Source organism: Gopherus evgoodei, chromosome 1 (assembly GCF_007399415.2).
Source record: "Gopherus evgoodei ecotype Sinaloan lineage chromosome 1, rGopEvg1_v1.p, whole genome shotgun sequence".
Taxonomy (NCBI): Eukaryota; Metazoa; Chordata; order Testudines; family Testudinidae; genus Gopherus; species Gopherus evgoodei.
In genome coordinates, this window is record NC_044322.1 from 226,509,604 (window position 1) to 226,523,662 (window position 14,059).

The window sequence follows — 14,059 nt, forward strand, 5'->3', positions numbered from 1 at the left end:
AAAGTTTTGCCCGCTCTTGCTACACTGACACTGAAGATAACTGGAGCGGATAGAAATTAGAGAAAATAAGGATTTTTCTCTTTTTTTCAGTTTGTTTACTTTGTGCATTTCGACAGCACTCTGAATAGTCAGATTAACTGATTTCCTGTTGTCTGTGTGGGTCTTTCACAGGGCAACAGGAAAGAGAAAAATATTTAAAGGAACAGAATAAGATGATTGTAAAACCACAAAAATTGGCAAGGGGACTCGAAATATGTCTTACCGGAAACTATTTTTATCTTATTTTTTATTTTAAATAGTGATATTTCATGCTGATGGTGTTCCTTTGAGAATAGAGGGGCCTGAGTTTGATTCTGCTTCATAAACTGCAGTTCCACAGCAGTTTCCCCAAACCATCTCCTTATCTGCAACAGCAAAAAGGAATTTCACTATCTCTGTATTTAAGGATCAGGATTTCCTCTCCTATACAAATAACTTTAATTTGGGGTTTTAAAGAAATTTACTATTGAGGAGATTAATCCAGCCCTTCGTCTGTGCAGTTGGTAAATCTCCAGGGCCAGATGGATTTCCTGCAGAAGTTAATAAAGCCTTTCAATAAATACTAATGCCTGTTTTTGCAAATATGTTAGATTTCTCTCTTTCTGGATAAGGTCCTGCATTCTGCCTATTTCACTCCTCTGCCGAGGTCACCTTGCAGTAGAGCAGGAGAGATCTATGAGATTGAGGGTTGTTTGTTTTTGCATTTGTTGTGCCTGTTCCTTTTGTTAAATGTGGATTTTAAACCCCTGGTCAAGACATTTAGTTAACAGATTAGAAAGGATAATTACCAAATTAATTCACACAGATCAGATTAGCTTTATGCTTTATAGATACTCAGTTGACAGGATGAGGAAGTTGCTAATTTGCCAATTCTAGCTACTAATAAGAAATGCATCCTTTTTCTTTCTGCTCTGAAAATTCTCTCGCTTTGATTACATATCACTGTATTGTACATCTTAAATTTGATGTTTCAATGCTTGCAGCTGTCATTATACAGCAGGCAAGTCAGCCGTCTCTGCTATCCATCTAAAACTGTGTCAATGGAACCTGATCTCTGCCTTTTAAGCTTTAAGATGGAGGTGATCAGACATTTAGTCCCTCCCACCCCTAGTTTTAGGGACTGTTGCTATTAAATTTTTGATTGACATTGTTGGTCTAAAAATACAGTGGACGTTGCAGGTGATAGTCAGAACATCTGGTCCCAGTCCTCATCTCATTGTACTTAAAAGTCTTACGTTTTAACTTATTTATGAACTTTAAATACAAAATTAAAAGCACACTCAATGTATTAAGGCTCCCAACATTTATATTCAGTGTACTATGCAGCATCCCTGGAAGATGTCTTACCTGGTCCCCCCCCCCCCAAATATTAACGTTACATATATTATCAAATGTTTTTCCAAAACATTATTATTTTCAATAGTTGCCAATTCTGTTGCACTCACCACTGTTTTGAGAAATATGCATAACTAATATTTATATAGCCTTCATCCTGAAGGGTCCCAAAATGCTTTACAGATCTAAATATTTACAAATTGTATGCAGAGGTCACTTCTCTTACCAATTAAATCTGTGGGAACACATGGCAACTATTTAACAGTGCTTCACAGTGGCACCTGATAGCTCAGGGCAAAGGAGTATGTAAAGTTACGAGGTTTTTCCTGCCTGTTATGAGAGTGTGGGATACAGCATGGGAGCCTTTTTGTGAATCTTAGATTTCTTGTTATTTGAAATGATTTAGAAAAACTAATTATATTTTAAATACAAGATATACTTATGAAGCAGTAAACTGGGATAATCTTGAGGCAGGCAAGCTAGAATGCACATGAACAACTCGTTAATAAGCATCCTGTTTTTCCTCGCCTATAGCTAGGGTATTGACGTGGTCTAAAAGATCCAATTAGAGCCCATTGATGTTTGAGAGAGCCTATATAAACACAGCAGACATATTACCTGAGGGCAAAAATTAGGCATGTGTACTGTATGAGTTGAAAGTTTGGGTATTGAGCAGTAATAGATATTGTCCGAGAGGCACTGACCTGGAATAACTGTCAGTTTCTTCACCTTTTCAAAATACTTTGTGCTTTCTCAGCTTTATTTGTACCACAGTAAACAAGTAAGCTCAGATTCAAATTATAGAACAGGTATAAAATGCCATTCTCTTCTGAATAGTGATTATGCAAAAAGGGAAAATGGCACCTTCTGACTCAACTGATCTGTTCCCTTTGAGTATTCAGAGAACCATAGCTGCTGACTTTACTGATTTAAAATAAGCATTCATTACTGTATATTCCTGTTAACTTTATAGAGCCCCAGCTATGTGGCTCTGGGGGAGAGAGCTGGATTCTGTTCTGGCTCATCAAAATCAATCCAATTATTAACTGAGTTTCAATTGCAGTATCTACTTAATGCACGGGGCAGAGAAAATTCAGGTTGGGTTTGAAAAAGCACCTTGTAAACAGTGCAGATTTGATCTGGAAATGAGTGACATACGGTGAACATGGGATGCCAAAGTGCAATGTTTACAGTCACTTTTCAAATTAGAATTACTCTTTAATATTGCACATTTGAGTATAATATATTTTTAAAAGAGAAAAATGACTAGAAGACATATATTCTTTTCTTGATTTTTAAGGGAGGATGAGTGGACCAAGTTTTCTTTCAGTTTGCAGTGAAGGGGAGTGGACACATTAGTAATAAAGTTTTATATCATATCTTCCATACTAGTGTTATAGAAATAATAAAATAATATACAAGAGAGTTCTGTAATGAAGTCAGAGGAGTAGAGGGGAAAAAGAAATTGAGAGGTGGCTAGTGGGGAGGAAGAAATGTTGGGTTTCAAGTATGATTGCAAAAAGAGATGATGATCCATAATGCAGAGCGATACAGAAAGGCTGTTCCAGATGGTATAAGAAGGTTCTTGTATCATTCTTGGCTGGATTGTTTGACAGGAAGGAGGCTAGTACCAGAGGGGTGGATGGGGCATGAGCGGGAGAATAGAAGCAGAAGACCTATGAAGTAGGTTGGATAAAATCCATGGAGCAGTTTTGAATAAAGCTCTTTCCTTTTGCTTCAGAGGCAGGGATAGCTATGCTTAGCAGTGGGTCTGCTTCATAGTAACTGCGACGGGGGATAAAAACATACTTGGCTGTGCATATACCCTTCCTGATAAGCTACTGGTTACCTCTCTGACTTTTGAAACTCCGAAAGACCTCTTTAGCGTAGGTGAGCTGGGCACAGATGTCAGCAGTGCTATTGGAGATAGTGGCTACCCGCAGTTGTTTTTTAGTGGCACCATAATCTGGCTCTTCTAGGACAGTATTTTACCAAATTCCCAGCATCTTTGCTTTCATGGAATTGTAGCTTTTTACATTTTGCTTCCAAAGCCTTTAATTTAGTTTTGCCTTTTAAAAATCAATCCTGACAAAAGGCATGCAGCTTTGTAAGCATTTATTAACGCACATTTGGTAGATTCCTCTTTCTCTGACCAATGTGCAGTACATAGGATGAAGCAAGATGTCAGTTGCTTCTGAAACAAAATGCCAGCATCCCAATTAATTTGCAAATGGAAAATATCTTCCTTTGATGAATGTACAAAGTGCTGCTCTTAAAGGCCAATCGATATTTCATACCATAACTGCTGCATACTTGTTACATGTCTAAATGGATCAGAGAAAGTTGAATGACATTGTTTATTCCAAAATATCTGAGGTTTTTTTTTCTTTTAAGCACTGCTATGAAGGATTTTAGGGAGGTTGTCACTGGGCACTGACCAACTGTAATTTGGTCCTCTTGCCCCCTAACCTCTCTGATGGTGCCATTGGCATTTTCAAAATTGAAGTGAATGTGGGCTTGGCTCTTGGAAGGCAGTCAAATGCCTGCTTCCATTCTTTATACCCTATGTTAGGCTCTGAATGCCTGGTATTGCAGCTAGCGCCTGGCATTCTCGCCAAGTGTAAATGAGTCGTCCTCAATAGAGATAAGGTCATAAAACTATAGATTAGATATTGTAGTAATACTTCTGCATTTGAAATGGCTCATTAATTAATACACAGTAAAAGTTAGATGGCTTATACCGTAGACCAGGTAGTTCAACTGCTACATAATTTCTATAGATTGATAGACAGCACCTTATAGAATTTTGACCTGATTTTCCCCTGCCCCCTCTCCTTCTTTGTCATTTTTAAACTCTCATACCCTAGTAATAAGAGTTGACAGAGTGATCGTGAAGCGCCTGACTAGCAGCATTGTTATGTAAACCTATTGTATTACACTAAGAGGTTTACCTTGGTTTCATTTTTACACCATTCCTCAGACCGAATTGATGAGAACCATTTAGTCTGCATTCTTGTGAGGTGAGTAAAATGGATACAGTATCTGCCTCCTCTGGGATTCAAATTTGACTTCTCTTTGCCAAAAAGAAGAAAAAAGATTTAATTGCAAGGCTGTTGCTTTACTGACACATCCTCTGTTTAATGTCTAAGCTGACGATATCCCATGGTAATGCCACAGAAGAAGCAGGAAGATGCAAATACCCCCAATGAGACCCATTTAATAAATCTAAATAAATAAATAAAATTAAAATAAATACCGATGTACTGGAGACAGGAAGGAAATATGAGAGCTTTCCTCAGAGAAATGTTGCAAAACTAGGGTAAAGCTATGGAATAGGATTCGGTTAATCTAGCAGGATGAATGTTGGTCCTGGTGCAATGGCTTGTTTGAAGTCATTCTGCATAGGGGTGCTTCAAATGTACTATTATGAATGAAGTCTCCTTTTATGGCTCTCATCTTTTATTGTCCCCAGCTTTTACCCTATACTTAATTTGAGTTATTACAAATAGTTCTTTGTGGCTGCCAGAACTTCTCTTTTTTGAAAGGAAAAGGGGGGAAAAAACAGTATAGTAACATAACCCATTGTCACAGTTGGTAGCCTCAGGAGGAGGGCCAAGGATTAACTGGGCCATGGAGACTGAACTATTCTCATGTCTCTAAAGGTTTCTGCTCCACAGCCTTGCCACAGCCATGCCTGCTGCATGGACTGAGCTGATTTTGCTGAGGGCTTCCGTCTTCATGGTTGTGGTTCTGCATCTTTCACAAACGCTAAATTCACTGGATATGTTTGGAATCGGCAGTGTACTTTACTTTGGATAACAGTGGCATGCTCCTTAAACTGAGTATATAACCTGGGGTGAGTTTTGGCTCCAAATCATGTCCTCACAAACCACATTTTATACACAATCTCTTGATTTCCGTTAGTTATGCCCATCTATCTGGGATGCCATTCTCTACTCAAAAGCCAGTCAGCCTTGTCTTAAGTTGGAGGCTCTGGGCAGTGGTGGGTTAATGAGAAAGGGAGCCTCTGCTAATGCTGAAAGTGTGCTCTCCATTGCAGGTGTCTCTGCTGTCTCTGTGCCAGCCCTGACGTATTGGTATTAAATGCCTCCGTTCATGGGATCGCACCTGCTTACACTTAAGTGCCAAAAAATGAATATTTGAGCAGTGAAGGAATGGAGGTTATGAAAGGAATGTGCCGGGAATTGTGTCTTTATCATAGTGTAGTTAAGCAGCTTTGAGAGAGGTGTGTTGCCTTGTAAAATTGGTTACTTGCTTGTGAAGTTATTTGTCATCGTCTTGAATCTTTCCTCCTGTGGAGTCCTGTTCGGTGGAATTGTTTTTTAAATTATCATTTATATTGTGACAGTACATAGAGGCCAACCAGGTTGGAACGCCGTTGTGCTAGGCACTGTACAGACCTATAGGAAATGACAGACCCTGCCCCAAAGAGCTAACACTCTTATTTTTTCCCTAGAGAACTTGTAGCATCCACGGAACATAGGTAGGAGAGTTCCCTTGTTAACAAACTCATATTGTGCAGGTCAGGAGAAAAGAATAATCTCATAATGATCTTGCCAACTTTCTCAGTTATAGCCTGACTCTTGTGATATTTTATGTGTTTCTTAAAGCCCCAGCTCTTGGAGTCATGGGGCTACATGAGAAACTCAGCTTACATTGAAGGGAAAAAAAAAAGTTAATCCCTCAAGGTTGTGGAGAAAACTTTGAAAACGTGACACCTAAAGGTTCAAAACCCAGAAGGTGAATTAAAGAGAAGCCAACATGTATTCTTTTTTAAAATCTCAAGATTTTTAAGCCAGTCTCTCTTGATTTTTGAGGACCTGACTTGTAATGTTGGAACACTTGGGGTTGGCAATGCTGTGGTACACTGACCGTTATCTGTGTATTCCATCTTCTGCACTGTGCACAGCTTCCACTCCTCTAATCTCTGTGTTCTGTTATAAATCATTTCTCTGCATGGAGTTCTTGGTGTCGTGGAAATGAGACAATAGCTGGAGCTACGTATGTATTTGCCTCATTCTGCTGGCCGAAGTTTGGTTTAGCTGATGTCAGCTAGTTTAGAGTGAGGCCTTGTCTTGATAGCAGGGCTGCTTCCCATTTTACAGTAAACACCTTTAAAAGTTCACAATTAAAAGTACTGTAGCAAGTAAAAATGTTACATATAGGATATAGAACTGAGACTACCAGGGTATTCCCTTGTAGGCCCCAAATTTAAGTAGCTTGTGTTTTTTTTTAAAAGAGAATTTTGAACCTAATATTTATAGAGAGAGTATGAACTGTGAAAAGGCGTTTATCAAATCTAATTAACTTCAATTTTACTAATGTAAGGTGTAATTAAAAACATAGGTTTAAAAATCATACTTTAACTGATTTAATCAGCTATGTCCTTTTAAAAAGGGACATAGGTTTTAAAAGGGTCTAATCTTCAGAGATGGAGATTCCACAACATGCCTAGGCAATTTATTCCAGTGTTTAACTACCCTGACAGTTAGGAACTTTTTCCTAATGTCCAACCTAAATCTCCCTTGCTGCAGTTTAAGCCCATTGCTTCTTGTCCTATCATTAGAGGCTAAGGTGAACAAGTTTTCTCCCTCCTCCTGATGACACCCTTTTAGATACCTGAAAACTGCTATCATGACCCCTCTGTCTTCTCTTTTCCAAACTAAACAAACCCAGTTCTTTCAGCCTTCCTTCATAAGTCATGTTCTCAAGACCTTTAATCATTCTCGTTGCTCTTCTCTGGACCCTCTCCAATTTCTCCACATCTTTCTTGAAATGCGGTGCCCAGAACTGGACACAATACTCCAGTTGAGGCCTAACCAGCACAGAGTAGAGCGGAAGAATGACTTCTCGTGTCTTGTTAACAACACACCTGTTAATGCATCCCGGAATCATGTTTGCTTTTTTTGCAACGGTGTCACACTGTTGACTCATATATTTAGCTTGTGGTCCACTGTGACCCCTAGATCTTTCTGCCATACTCCTTCCTAGACAGTCTCTTCCCATTCTGTATGTGTGAAACTGATTGTTCCTTCCTAAGTGGAGCACTTTGCATTTATCTTTATTGAACTTCATCCGGTTTACCTCAGACCATTTCTCCAATTTGTCCAGATGGTTTTGAATTTTGACCCTGTCCTCCAAAGCAGTTGCAATCCCTCCCAGTTTGGTATCGTCCGCAAACTTAATAAGCGTACTTTCTATGCCAACATCTAAGTCGTTGATGAAGATATTGAACAGAACCGGTCCCAAAACAGACCCCTGCGGAACCCCACTTGTTATACCTTTCCAGCAGGATTGGGAGCCATTAATAACTACTCTCTGAGTACGGTTATCCAGCCAGTTATGCACCCACCTTATACTAGCCCCATCTAAATTGTATTTGCCTAGGTTATCGATAAGGATATCATGCGAGACCGTATCAAATGCCTTACTAAAGTCTATGTATACCACATCCACCGCTTCTCCCTTATCCTCAAGACTCGTTATCCTATCAAAGGAAGCTATCAGATTGGTTTGACACAATTTGTTCTTTACAAATCCATGCTGGCTATTCCCTATCACCTTACCACCTTCCAAGTGTTTGCAGATGATTTCTTTAATTACTTGCTCCATTATCTTCCCTGGCACAGAAGTTAAACTAACTGGTCTGTAGTTTCCTGGGTTGTTTTTATTTCCCTTTTTTGATGGGCATTATATTTGCCCTTTTCCAGTCTTCTGGAATCTCTCCCGTCTCCCTTGACTTTCCAAAGATAATAGCTAGAGGCTCAGATACCTCCTCTATTAACTCCTATTTATGTGGATATGAGAACGTATTCCCAGTTATGCAAGATGAGAGAAAAACAATTAGAAGGGATACAAATTTTCTTGCTTCAGGGCATAGATTAACCATTCTTCTCAAGCATCTGGTACTTTCCACTGTTAGGATGCCGGACTAGGTGGACTAATGGCCTGATCTGTGATGGCAGTTCCTATCTTCCTGTAGATACTACTTTCTTAAAAGCTGCTGGTGAGAGAGTTGATCTGGTTACTTTAGGAATGTCATTCAAACACTTCAATGCAATTGTTTTCTCATGCTCCCTGTTTCTTGTTGATTGTAAACTCTTTGGGGGAGGGACCATCTTTTTGTTCTGTGTGGTACAGTGCCTTGCACAACGCCCCTCCTCCCCCTGCCCCACAAAACAAGTAATAATGAATGAAAAGAATAGACTTTCCAGATTGTAGTTCCTGTAGGGAAATATTGTCATGGTGAATTACATTCTAAAATCTGTCTTTGAAGGGTCATTTTTGGGTCTAATTTGGTTCAAAATGAGGTTTTGTTTAATTTTTTAAAAACAAATGCATATGAATAGAAATCTGTCTCTGAATTGAAAGTATGTAGGTTTTTTTTACAAATAATGTTCTCTGTAGTTTGCAACCCAACAAGTGTAGCTTTCTGCTAGTGTGTGTGACTTTATCAGTGTAATGGACTAGACAAGACTATAATCAAAACTGCCGCTGAGTAGTAGCCTGCTTTCATCATCCAAGTTGAGAGAACTGCAAAATGTAAACAGCAAAATAATGTAAAAATAAATTGAAGTTTAAAAATGTGGAGTTTATTTATAATCTTAAGGCATTGCTTATGACTGAGATAAGGAAATTTGCTGATTTAAATATGTGATTTTTTTTTTTTTGCACAGAGAGTAATGTGGCATTTAAGCCTGTGAAGATGAGCTGCAAATATAATGTATTGGCTTAACATGAAGCACAGGGTAGTTAGTGGAAGTTTTCTCTCCTACCCGAAAGTCTAGATTGGACAGTCCATAAAATACTGGCCAGATTAGTTCAAAACAGTATTTGATGTTTTGCCAGAAAGAGCAAGAGATTTTCAAGCATGCATATCTATGTCCTCTGTGGAGCATTTAGAAATATTGGATTTGCTTGGTCAGTAAATTTCCAGTGATGCATAGTAATAAACCACAGTATTCATCACATTTCACTTGATTTGTGCCTACTAGAATCATCTTTCACTAGCTGCAGCAGCCTGAACACACTGATTAGTGTGTATTTACTAATATTTTATCTGAGTATCATGGAGTGCAGTTCTGGCCGTTAGAATGTATCGAACTATTTATTAGGTGGTGGATTATTACAGCAGATACTGAATTGAGGAAACTGGTATGCAGATCTGACATAACCTCTATTTTTAGGTTCAGACCCTTAGTCTGATCTTTGACATTCATACCCCATATATGCACTGCATCAGCATGTCATTTCATCAGCAGCATCTGATCACAGCAGAATAGCATCTCATGACGTTGATTGCAGATATTTCATTATCTGACTTTGAGACCTGGCGACACCTCGTCTCTTAGGCTGTATGTGGAGTCTGTAGTGTGAAATCAAATCCAGAACCCTAGTGTATACTATTGGCAGCCAGTCTTCTCAACAGAACACCGCTGACCAAATGCCATTGAATGTTTGGCACAGTGGAATGTCACACAATGGGATCTTTCCTTGTTCATGTATGGATGTTGGTGTACCTACTGGGGACACCATTTTAATAGGCAAAATTGTATGTTTTGTCAATGTGAATCATATAAATATAGTTTGTTATACAGACAAATTAGACTCCTGTACCATGAGTAGCAGTGGCGGATTAATGATTTTGCCGCCCCTAGGCCCTGAAATAATTGCTTCCCCAGCCCCATATGAACTTGTTTTAGTTTTTTTACAAATTCGTTTGAACTAAAATGAATCTAAATATCATTAAAATAATTGAACATTTGCAAGTTTTATTATAAATAAAATTACAAGTACAGCAGACTCTCGCTTGAACGCATGTCTGTATAGCGCAATTTCGCTTATAGTGCGGGGCCGAGCATAGATCCAAAGCCCCGTGTTCAGACGGGGGTCTGGTGTATGTCAAATATTTTATTTTTATTTTATGTAGATACTTTTATTTCTTTTATTGTATGTGAGTAGTAAGTAGTTACATTTGTTTATGCCTATACCTTTGAGCGGCAAATTTATTAATTAATTCTGTATAATCCAGAGAAGTTGTTAGATCCTTTTCAATTGTCAGGAGAGAAAGGGAGTTTAATTTTTCTTCACTGAAGTTAGCCCTCAAATAGTTTTTCACCCTTTCTAATGCCAAAAATGATCGTTCTACTGAACAGTTTGTAGCAGGTGTGCAAGCGAACATTCGGAAGGCAATATCAATGTTTGGATATACCGAATGAATGTTTTAAGATTGACTTATTTTCATTTTCAGGAATTTCATCACCGTTCAAAAATGTAGACACTCAGTCACGAATGATTCTTCTAAATCTCCTTGGTAGCGTAGCTGTAATTTTTTAGCATGAACTGTTATATCTGTTGTTGAAGTATTGGTAATGTTAGAGAGAAACTGAAATCTGCCATACATTTCTTGATACGCATTACTTCTGTGTTTTAATTTGGAGCATACAAGATCTAGTATTGTTAAAAAGGTATCTACTTTAAATGTATCTCTATCACACATTTCTACTTCATCTTCGTGTGTCTCATGAGATTGAAGTTTACGCTTTCTTTTTCGCCTTGTGTCAAATTCGTAGTCTTCAATATCAGATTTTTCTTTGGCTTTCTCTTCATACATATCAAACAAGTCCCGTATATAGCTAATGTATCCTATTAGTGATTTGTAGAGTTCTACAACTGTCTGTATATCAATATTAACATTTTGCAGTTTTTGGCTAGTTTATATGAAATCGATCCAAGAGTGAGCTCCAAAATATAGCCATAAAAGCTGCCTCAAGTCAATCGAGTTTTCGCTGCAGGCTTACAGCTTCATTACGTGTAACAGGTTTCTCAGTAGCATCTTCCTTTATTGTATTTAAGGCTTTAATTATAGCATTCCAGTTTTCACTCAAATTATGACAAGCTTCCTCTCGAGATGACCATCGAGTCTCAAAGTCCTTTTATTACTTTACTGCCTGGCTTCAAATTAGATAGTAAAATCTCCCACCAGTGAGTAGAGGCAGAGAAAAATGAATAAAGATGTTGAAGAGTTGAGAAAAATGAACATGCTTCTTTACAACGTTCTGCTGCACGTACTCCAGCCAGACCTAAAGAATGCACAGAGCAAGGCACATACACAGCATAAGGATTTATATTCTTTATTCTTGCTTGCAACCCACTATGTACACCAGACATGTTAGTGGCATTGTCATACGACTGGCCACAGTAGTTAGCGATATCTAATTCATAACAATTCAAAGTTGAAAGTACAGCATCAGCTAACTGTTCTGATTTGTGACCAGTATTTGGTTAAAAAACAAAGAAACCTCTCTACTGGTTTCTACATCATGCTTTACATATCTCTCAGTATAAAAGCCAATTGATCAACATGAGCTATGTCGGGAGTTGAGTCAACACTTATCAAAAAATATTTGGCTTCTTTTATTTTAATATTTGAGATCACATTTGAAGCCATCAATTTTACAAATTCATTTCATATATAGGACGAAAGATAAGATACCGTAACGTGCAATGTGATTTGCTAAAAATGGATTGAATTCTGCCACAAGCTCAAGGGCCATCATGTAACTGCCGTTATAAGGTGATCCAAATTTTTCCACCTTTACCTCTAAATGCAAGTCCTCTGCTTGAAAGTTTCTTTACCACTGCTACAATCCTCAACGCATTTCTGCAATAAATAATTTCTTCTTCCATTTGAAATTTTTAAATTTGTATTGATTCTTCCGGATATCTTGCCTCTCTTCACCATTGTCAGTACATACGTTTTATGTTCAGCTGAATTTTCATGTTCATATAATCAAGCTGATATGTTTTTCCAGTCATGGTGTCCATTCATCGCCAGACTAGATATCCTGCCGAATAATTGACATGGGCACAAAACATGGCTCCTTTGCTCTCTGAATATACAAGATAGTGCCGTGGCTTTACTTCACCGTTTAAAAGATGATGTTCAAACACATTTTTTGTTAGAACACGCATTTTATCAGTATATTACGTTTTTGAGTTAGTAAAATCACTGTTGATATTTTGTTTAATACCATGTGTTGATAAATACTCAATTGTAGCATCATTCAATATCCATTGGGCCGGGTCATTACTTATGGTAGATATTACAGTGTCAGATTGAATTTTTGATTGACGTGATTCACAAGTCTCTGCAGTATTGTCAAAGATATCCAGATCAACATGATTCCCGGTAGTCTATGATATGCTGGTATTTGGAGCATTTTCTTCAACACTAATCGCAGCTGGAATTTCTTCATTAGTTTCAATATGTACTTTAATCACATCAATATTTTCAATATCAACACCAATATTTTCACTTTGTACTTCACTACTGTCAACTATTTTTTCTGTCTCACTGTTGGCACTAACTGATACAACAAAGGAATCTATTTTGTGCATTTTCGCTATCATTTCATTTTCCCTTTCTTTTGTATAGCTTTTTTTTTTTTTTTAAATTGAGAACTGCTTAATTTCTTCCTTCCGGTCATATTATTAATGTTTAGGATTCTCGTGAGTATGTTTACTAAATGACGTTGTGCCATCCTTGGTGGTTTCAATACGCGCTATAATTGGTAGAATCACGTGTCACTGATGCCGCGATTACATAAATGCTGCTATTATAAATTTGCCGCTGCTGATGAGTGGGAGGGGTGCATTATGTCTGTGAGTTTGAGTCACTGCAGTGTTTAGTTCTGGGTCTTTGTATTATTGAAACAATTCTTTCTCCAATAATAATAGCTATAATTTTTTAAAAGTAATTTCAAGAGAAGTCAGCGCTAATTGAAGGAGATAGAGACAGATAGATAGGTGTGGCTGGGAATGGCGAACTGCGGCCACTGGGAACTATGGGTGGCCTTGCCTGCGAATGGTCAATGTAAAACTGTCTTGCGGCCTGCCAGCGGATCACCCTGACGGGCCGCAGATTGCCCACCACTGCTGTAGAGTCATCATAGATGTAATTGGGTAGACACAGTGTCAGTGTAGACACTGTATTGCTTATATCAACATTTACTGGCTTTCAGGAGCTATCCCACAGCAACCCATAGTGACAACACAACCGATACAAGCGCTCCTGGTAAGGACGCCCACTGCTGACAAAAGCCAAACATGCTCATGCACAAGCGATTTAATAACTGTGGTGGCTGTACACAGATATAAGTTAGGTAGACATAATTTTGTAGTGTATATACGGCCATATTCTGCTTTTCCAGTCCTTGTTATGGATCCACATCTCCCTTGCATAGCATTCATGGATCTTGAGTTGTTGTCAGGGTGGACTGATTTAAATCAAAGTGATTTAAATAATCAGTTAAAATCAGCAAACAAGAAACCTTGATTTATATAATCAATTTTAATCATGTTTTGCTTTTGTACTTTTTATTTTCCGAAAGAAAGGTTGATTCCCATTGATTGATAATGATTAAAGCATGTTGGTTTGCAACTAAATGTAATTTTTACACCATTGGGATGCTTCTTTTTGCTAACTAGGAGAATACATTATATCTAGACACATTTATTTAAACATTTATATAGCTTAACTTTTTTTTTTTTTACTAGATGATGATTAATTTTTACTTACAATCTATGCCATGTTCTACATGGATGGAAATTCAAATTCCGTGAATGCAATAGAATAGCATTTTATTATTATTGGTATTTTTTA

At 37.9% G+C, this 14,059-nt stretch overlaps 1 protein-coding gene and 1 pseudogene across 2 annotated transcripts in view; one reads left to right on the forward strand and one right to left on the reverse strand.

Moving 5' to 3' along the window:
• Nucleotides 1–14,059, forward strand: part of TSPAN9 (tetraspanin 9) — a 285,562-nt gene that overhangs the window by 102,176 nt on the left and 169,327 nt on the right. The window lies entirely within an intron of this gene.
• Nucleotides 10,364–12,795, reverse strand: LOC115644541 (annotated as a pseudogene).